Consider the following 6,919-nt stretch of genomic DNA (forward strand, 5'->3'; position numbering starts at 1 on the left):
ACTCGCTAGAATTTCAATTAATCTTCACCACTTCCCCACCTCCCGCCCCCCGCCATAAATAGTTACTCCTTTCACAGATGGAGAGAGTTTGGGAGTTTGTCATCTGCCCAAGGTCATGCAGCAATGAAGTGACCTAGTCAGCATTTGACCCCAGGTGAATCTGACTCCAAACCCCAAACTGGTTTCTCTTTATCCTCCTTCAGATCTCATTTCTCTGGTCCCTGATTTCACGAAGCCAGAGACACTCAACCTCACGCTGGTTATCTTCCCCGCTCACTTTAGCAATAGCTTGACTTTGTGGCACTTTTCAGCTTTCCCCAAACAAGAGCGTGTTTCTGTGCTAGAAAAGAAAAAAAGATAAGAAGACCTAAATGTAGTCATAAAAATATAAACTCATAGTTTGAGTTTCTTCTCTCCCTGGTAATAGCAATCAGCACTTACTGAGCATGGAGGATACACCAGGCTCTGTCCTAAGGCACTGCCATGTACTAACTCATTCAGTCCTCACCGCAACCCTCTGTGATAGCTGCTGCTTTATCTGCATTTTCCTGAATGGCCATCTGCTTCTCAGACGTGGAAAATCTAGATAAATATAATTTCTCTTTCTAATTGTGCCCGTGCGAAGAGGTCATTCTCTCCCTATCCTCTGCCTACCCTCCAACCTTAGAAAATAAAAGTCACCATCATCTAAATAGGAAAATGAATTTTAGTAGAGCCACAAACTTTAAATAGTGTCAGGCCTTCCTCCATCAGGTTGCTACTCCTGTTCATTACCGTGTGTATGGGAGTTTGATAAAGTGGAACATTTTCCCTTTTCTGTCTGTCCGAAGCACATGACTCTTTGCAGATGGATTTGCCGTTTTTGTGGGGAGGGTGGGAAATTAAAAAGCAAGGACCTGGACCTCAGCCAAGAACAAGGGTCCTGGTCCGTGCATGTCACTCATTTGCCAGGTGACTTTAAGTAGGTCCTCCCCTTCTCAGGGTTCCTGATTCACCCCCCTGGCAAAACAAGCTTTCAGTTTTTCTTTGTGGGCAGTTTAAACGTCTGACCCCTTCTAAGCAAGAATCCAGCATCCATCCCATTGTTAAGACTCAGAGCCTCCCCCTCCAGATTCAAGGCGCCTTTCCTGTCTCTTCTGGTTCTGTGGTTCTCTGATAAAGGGCTGAGTGGAAAACCCATCCTGCTCCTTGTCCTGTCTCCCACCAGGCTGACTGAGGGTTCCAGGAGGGGGGAGGCATAAAGTGGAAAGGTCACAGGCGGTGGGCGGGGGGAGCTAGTGGGAACCCCTGTTGTATCCTGTGCAGCTGTGTGTCCTGGGGCAAGTGGTCCCACTTCTCTGAGCTAAGCCTCACTCTCCCCATCAGGACGCTGGGGCTAAGTGTCCCTATTGCAGGGTGATTGGAGGATGAATGAGCCCATGGGTATAAAACTCGGGGAGCAGCTTGTCCCCTCCTGTCCCCTGGTGCTGGTCTCCTGTGTGAGAAGGGAAAAATGTTCCTGACTCAGCAGATGAGGAGGCTGGGAGGGAACTCCGTGGATGATGGTGAATGACACAATCAGAGCTGACCTGGTTGGTGTGCACAATTTCGAAGAGGCTTACAAACCTTACACTTGCTAAGAATCCTCGGGGCTTTCGGGCAGCCCAAGGGAGCTTTGCCCTGTGGTGGCGCAGCCCTTCCCAGAGAAAGAATTTCAGGGAATCCCTGGACCAGGTGTGAAGTAACAAGAATGTGATGCCCTTTGCAGTGATCTGATAATCCTCCCATTATACTCAGGGGACCGTCTTGGTCCAGCTTTGGTACCTCGGCACTGCTGGCTAACATCTCGTGGACAAAGCACCAGGCTTCAGTCTTCAGGGGGGAGCAGCAACGAGCCAGGTTAGAGCGACACAGTTTTGCTTCCCCTCTGTTTATTTTCAGAGTGAACCCATCTATGGTTGATGAAGAGCCCTGCGATATAAATTCCCCTTTACGAATCATTTTCTTGTTGTTGTCGCTGTTGTTTTAAAACGAGAGTTGATTTAAAGTTAAACGTGAATTAACTCATCCTCCCGTTGGTATTGGGATAAGGCCGATGATCATAATGATTGTTCTTCAACAGGGGAGCCAGTGGTGTAGGCAGGATGCCTGCGTCTCAGGTTAGCACTGATTGACAGAAGCGAGCACTGCCTTTCCAACAGCACCAAACCGGGTTGGATTCCTGCTCCACCTCCTCCTAGCGGGGTGGCCTTAGGCAAGTTGCTTCCCCTCTCTGGACTTTGGATTCCTTATCTGTAAAGCTAGGGGGTGGTGATCCTGCTGAGTTTCTAGGTTTGCAGCGAGATACTCCAGAGATGATAAGTAGATGGCCATACCGCACTGGAGATAGGGAGCTGTTAGTATTATTAGTAAACAATGAAGGGGAGAGTTTGGTCAAAACACCAGCTTATTTACCCCAGACTCGGTTATCTGCTAGTTTAGTAGTAATTGTAAAAAAATGGGAGCTCAGGGGAAACCTGAGTTCTCTTTAAAAATCACTTACCCTGGTTACGCAGCTCCATCTCAGTGTCCGCGCACGCAGACAGTCCAGCACACACTTCCACGATATTCACAGAACTTCATTCGACTCTGTAGGCAAAATTAAGATGCCGAGAAGTTGCAAATAAGGCAGAAAATGTTTTCCTTTGTCTTTTTCATAAATGATTAAACACATTGCCTGATCTGTCCTTTTTTCCCCCTACCTTTCATCCTTCCTCCGCTTCCCTCCCGTCCTCCCTCCGTGTCTTCCTCCTCTTCTGTGTGCTGAGTTAGTGCTGCACCTGGAAAACAGACGTTACCCAGGCAGCTTCCTGAGAAGTTCCGAAGAGTCTCCCACTCTAGTGCCAAGACAGCCTTATTATCAAGCACCCCGTTACCCCATACTGATGTCAAAACTACTGCCCCAAAGCCAGATTCATCTCGCAGGATGCTTTTCCTTCACTGTTACAAGTGTGGTCCTGAAGGCCTCTTCTGAAACCTCTGAATATGTTGCCAAAATATTTAAAAATCAGGAGACTTTCGCTTGACATCTGGAATTCTGGCTTCTCTGTGTCAGTCTGCAGGTGACTGGCCCCAGCAAGCACTGTTTTTGTTTGTTTGTTTTTGTTTTTGCTTTTTTTTTGGTGATGGGACATGCCTTCTCCAGGCCTCCCCGGCCAGTGTGCACACCCTATGATGACACATAATGGGATGTGTTTCCTGAAGGTTCAGGGGACATGTGGGATTGTGGGGTGCCCAGACAAGGACTGCCCGCTCCATCTTGGGTGTCGGGTCAAGGCTACTGGAGGAAGTGACATTTGGAAGGAGCCATGAAGGATGTTGCCAGGTTGAGAAGGGGAGAGAGTTGTTGGCAAAATGGACAGAATGTGAAAAGGGATAAGAGCTGGAATGACCTGTGACCTGTGTGTTTATGTCAAGAGGCCAGAGAGAAGGCAGGGGTGGGGTGGAGGACGAGGGAGGAAGGCTGGGGAAAGGGTGGCGGAGGGGAGCTGGAGAGCCATGATGAAGGGTCTTTCGTCTTCGCCGTTCCTTCCTTTTCTTTCTGTCATCTTTTATTAAATTCTTCCTTTATAATTTCAAAAGTAATCCGTATTCATGATAACCAGTGAACAATTCCAAGGTATGTAAGCAATGAATAACCTCTCTCATTCTTTTCGCATCAACATAACTCTTGTATCTCCTTAGACACTCCTAATTCTATCCAAACACAAAATAGCATACAGAAGACTGGACACTGATGGTGTTTTGTGTGCATGTGTGTGTGTGCGCCTGTATCTGTGTAATGATCTATGTAACTTGCTTGTCTAATTCATATTACAGACATATCAGGTCAATCTAATTCATTCTTCTTCTGTTTCATAGTAGGGGTATACTAGAATTCATTTAACCATTTCCTTAGTGATGGACATTTGTTCTGCCAAATTTTGCCTACTGCCAAAAATTCTTGAAAAAAAAAATCCTTGCAAACCTTCATATTTACTCTCTTTAAAGTTTTAATTTCTAAAACTATGATTGCTGGAGCCAAGGGTGTATATAGTTTTTTCTCAAATTCCCAGTTTACGCCTCCTCCTCTCCCCACTTTGGTAACCATTAAGAATTATTTCTGCCTGTGAGTCTGTTTCTTATTCTGTAAATAAGTTCATTTGTCTCATTTTTCTAGATGTCACATATAAATGATATCATATAGTATTTGTCTTTTTCTATCTGACTTACTTAGTATAATCATCCGTGTGTCCATCCATGTTGCTGCAAAGGCATTATTTCATTCTTTTTTATGGCTGAGTAATATTCCACTGTATAAATATAGCACAACTTCTTTATCCAGTCATCTGTGAATGGAAATTTAGGTTGCTTCCATGTCTTGACTACTGTAAACAGTGCTGCTGTGGACACTGGGGTGCAGATGTCTTTTCAAATTAGAGTTTTCTCTGGATATATGCCCAGGAGTGGGATTGCTGGATCTTAGGGTAACTATTTTCAGTTTTTTAAGGAACCTCCATACTGTTCTCCATAGTGGCTGCACCAATTTACATTCCCACCAGCAGTGTAGGAGGGCTCCCTTTTCTCCACCCCCTCTCCAGCATTTATTATTTGTAAGCTTTTTGATGGTGGCCATTCTGACTGGTGTGACCTCCTTCTGACCTCACTGTAGTCTTGATTTGCATTTCTCTAATAATTAGCAATGTCGAGCATCTTTTCAAGAGCCTGTAAGATGTGTGTATTCTTAATCTGAACAGATATTGCCAAATTATTTTCAAAACACCCCTTTCTGGTGCACACTTGCACTAGCAGCATTCTTTTCTCCCCCAGCTCTGCTAGAACTCGATAGTATTGCTCTGGTTTAATTCCTGCTGTTTTTTGGAGAGTTCTTTGAGGAGAGTAATAGAGTTCTGTACCCATTTGAGAAACTCTCTGGGGGAGCATTCTGGAAAATAGGGAGGTGGGGGAAATGCAGGAAGCAACAGGACCATGAGGAGGCTGTTGCAGGTTGGTTGTGTGAAGAGGGGAGCCTCAGTGGGAATGGGACGATGAGGAGGGAATCGAGAGGTAAGTGGTGAAGAAGCAGAGATGCTGGTTAGCACATCCCAGGCCTAAAGTGGTACCCTGCCGGATCTCAGGTCTGACTGTGCCTAAGGAGCTGGAGTGTAGCCTGTCCCCTGCTGTTCCTCATGTTCCTAGTGGCCGGTCACCCCAAGATTCCTGTCCTCCAAGTTCAGCTTCAATAGCCTCACACGTCTGGAGTCCTGGGCCAGAGCAGCAGGCCCCTTAGAAGTACAGTCTCGCTCCATCATGCTCAGAATCTGGGTGGGTGGTGGGCAGGGTGGGGCTGGGCAAGGCGGGTGGACAGACAGACACGCTTCTGTGCAGGGCAAACCTGGGAGCCAGCCTTGCCAATTAAATCACTGGTGACTTCACAAAGCAGCTTGCTAATTAGCAGCGCTGTTTCCTCTAATCCTCACTGATTTGCTTTTTAACCTATGTGGCACCTGGCGACAGGTGTGTCAGAAGCAGCAACCACAAAATTCTAAGGCTTACGTTCCTAGAAAAGGACTGGATGGGCCCAGGCTGCCGGGGGGGTGGGGCGTCGGGGGGTGGCTGGGATTCCTGCTAACATTCCTGGGACACCCTTGAGAGTTCTTCTCCGGCTCCCTGTGCCCCACCCTCTCTTTTGCTCCGTAGTTCTGTCTCTTTGATGCTCTGGCTCTAGCTTTCTCCCCACCCCTGGAACTGAACAGCAGACTGACTTTCTCACAGGCCCCTGCAGTGCCTGTCAGGCCCTGGGAAGCCCTGGAGCCCAGGGATGGGGCCATCTTCTTCTAAAGGGTTTCCCCAGCCCTGTGGGAGGCTGGGTCGGTGATTCATGGCTCCCGGAGAACCAGAGATCGTCATCAGTACAGGACGTCCTGTCCAGACAGTGAGTTTGCTCAGCCCTTAAATGGTTCAAGAGAGTGTGGTGCATTTTCCTAGACAATGGGTCCAGCTGGCTTGCAATTAGCTCCGTTCTCCGTGGAGCAGGATGTGTGTGGGGAGCTCAAGCCTCATCACTGAGAGTTCCACCCTCGGCACGACCTCATCACTGATCCTTGGACAGTTACATGGAGCTCCAAGCTCATGAGCATCAAATAGAGGTGTTTAGTCACCCTGGGCATGGATTACAACGTGCAGGGTCGGATGGATATGAATTATGCATGTGGCTTTGACAGCGGGGCCTCAGGCCAACACTTAGGTCCCCTCTTGGAAGAAGCAGATTTGTCTTTGGGTTCATCCCCTGTGGCCTGGCCATGACTGCATGATACTAGGAGAAGCGTATAAGCTTCAGGGTCACTCAGACCGAAGTGTAGGGCTGTGTGACCTCCGGCAAACTGCTTAACATCTCTGAACCTCAGTTTCCTCATCTGTAGAACGGGACGGTAACAACGCTGACCTCCAAAGTTTGTTGGAAAAACATTAGCAGGGAAGGATTGCAAGCACCCGTCGCTGTAGGCGCTTACCTGGAGGTGAAAGTTTTTGAAAACCATTGGCTAAAATGACAGGCAGAGGCCAACTGACTCTCTGAGGAGGAGGAAGAAAGATGAGGGGAACTGTTTTCTTGGCTGCCACCTCACTCCATCTCCGAGGCTGGCTCTTGGGGAGCCAAGGCTGGGCTGGGCCATGGACACCAAGCTCCCCCTAGAAGCTGGGCACCACGGAAGCTCCCGGTGGGGAGTCCCACCCCAACCCTCTATGCGATTTGGGTTGTTCAAGTGTGTCCCTTGAGTCCAAGGGAGAAACTGAGGCTGAGCCATTTGCTGACACACACCACGTCAGCTCTGGTGACCTGGCAGTGATTGCAGGGACACCAGGCTTACTGCCCGCGGTGGAAGTGAGCTCAACATCTTTTGAGGGGGTGCCACATGACAAC

The 6,919-nt window shown here is 48.1% G+C and overlaps 1 long non-coding RNA gene across 1 annotated transcript; it reads right to left on the reverse strand.

Moving 5' to 3' along the window:
* Positions 1 to 299: 299 nt before the first annotated feature.
* LOC140688409 (uncharacterized) lies at positions 300 to 3,066 on the reverse strand. Its single transcript, XR_012063071.1, has 3 exons — positions 2,721 to 3,066; positions 2,522 to 2,607; positions 300 to 340 (listed from the first exon to the last, which is right to left on the reverse strand). It is a non-coding gene; the product is annotated as an uncharacterized lncRNA (long non-coding RNA).
* Between the last annotated feature and the right edge of the window lie 3,853 nt (positions 3,067 to 6,919).

Source organism: Vicugna pacos, chromosome 22 (assembly GCF_048564905.1).
Source record: "Vicugna pacos chromosome 22, VicPac4, whole genome shotgun sequence".
Classification (NCBI taxonomy): domain Eukaryota; kingdom Metazoa; phylum Chordata; class Mammalia; order Artiodactyla; family Camelidae; genus Vicugna; species Vicugna pacos.